The sequence below is a fragment of the Nannospalax galili genome, unplaced genomic scaffold (genome assembly GCF_000622305.1).
Source record: "Nannospalax galili isolate Female #2095 unplaced genomic scaffold, S.galili_v1.0 scaffold217, whole genome shotgun sequence".
NCBI lineage: Eukaryota > Metazoa > Chordata > Mammalia > Rodentia > Spalacidae > Nannospalax > Nannospalax galili.
In genome coordinates, this window is record NW_008340643.1 from 3,297,610 (window position 1) to 3,298,559 (window position 950).

The following is a 950-nucleotide window of genomic DNA, read 5'->3' on the forward strand; positions in this document are numbered from 1 at the left end:
CAGGCTAGGAGAAGAGACAGGAAGGGGATATGGGAGGGTGAATGGGGCTGGTGGTGTCAAGGCACGAAGGGCGCGATCCACTTACCCAGAGATTGGCCAGCGGGTCATGCCTTTTCTTCACTTTTATTCTTTCATCTTCTATAGCTTTCTGCATTTATATTACATGTGCCATTTGGCAGTCCCTGACCCCTCCCTCAACACCTCTTGTTCCCCCTCTCTGTCCTCATCTCCTATCTAGGCTTCATAACCTATATCCACTCTCACACCCCCCTTTTTACATACATACAAACATTAAGTCTGCAAAGAGGAGGGTCAATACAAAGGAAACATTTCCTCTATGCTTCCAAGTAAATACAGCCATGGTTGACCAGGACCTTTGACTTATCTTCACATAGAAAGACAGAACTGGCAAAAGAATGGAGCCAGGGGCTTCTCTCAAGCCCATGTTAGCCCTGAGGAACAGATTCTCAAATGACCTTAAGAGTAAAAATATAATATTTTATCTGGGCCAACTGTAAGGTCTTAAACACTCAAAAGGGAAGTATAACCAAAGATTAATGGGGTCAGTATAATTTTAAGAGTCCATATGTATAGCTAAAGGCTACATAACAAGAAAAAATGCCAGACAGGTGATACCTTCCTTTGAGTTATTGGCCAAGGTAGCGCAAAAGACTCCTAGACAGTAACTCAGCATAGAACTGGGAAAATGAACAGCAGACCCCAATCTTATCTAAAGGAATATTGACTACTGATTGCTTCTAGATGAGGAACAGATGATCTTCCTAAAACAAGGATCCCTAGATAGGCTGACTAGATTCAACAGTCGGACAAGCACTGGAGAATGGCTGGGAGTGTCGACAACACAGTGGACAGTAACAGGGATGACAGAATATATGGGCTCCAGTATGTGGGAGGGGGAAGGCTATGGGAGGGTGCCATTTGGGAAGTGG